This window comes from Triticum dicoccoides, chromosome 3B, assembly GCF_002162155.2.
Source record: "Triticum dicoccoides isolate Atlit2015 ecotype Zavitan chromosome 3B, WEW_v2.0, whole genome shotgun sequence".
NCBI lineage: Eukaryota > Viridiplantae > Streptophyta > Magnoliopsida > Poales > Poaceae > Triticum > Triticum dicoccoides.
Genome location: NC_041385.1, coordinates 36,815,814 through 36,816,376, shown reverse-complemented (window position 1 = coordinate 36,816,376; position 563 = coordinate 36,815,814).

Genomic DNA, 563 nt, shown 5'->3' with positions numbered 1-563 from the left:
TATCCATCTATAGCCACATACATATATAAATGGAAAAAAATGCTATGAAAAATACATATATGAATAAAAATACATATATACTGGTAAATATTCTATGAACATCATTTATCATATATATCAATGCATACATCCATGGATCATCATTGCTCATATATCCATAGTCATATATAAAAAAATTCTATATATGAACAAAAACTTTCTATGAACAAAAAAAATCATTTTTGACATATTTAACATATTCTAAATTTTCCTAACTCTTTTACAACCAGAAAATTACTCCAACTTCATGACAGCACCCACACTCCATTTCACCAAAAACCTTCTGATCCATAGTTCAAATTTTTCAAATTTCATTCAAATGAAATTTGAATTATATTCAAATTACTTCCTGAAAACCTATTCTAAACCACTCCAAAAATTCTGAAATTTTGCCATCGCGTTGCTGCTGCTCCACTCCTTCTCCTCTCCTCTCCTTCTCCTCTCCTTCTGCTCTTCAATGCGTCAGGGCCGGCGGCGACCATGGAGCAGGGGCAGAGCAAGGGGTACTCGGGCGCAAGAGCGGC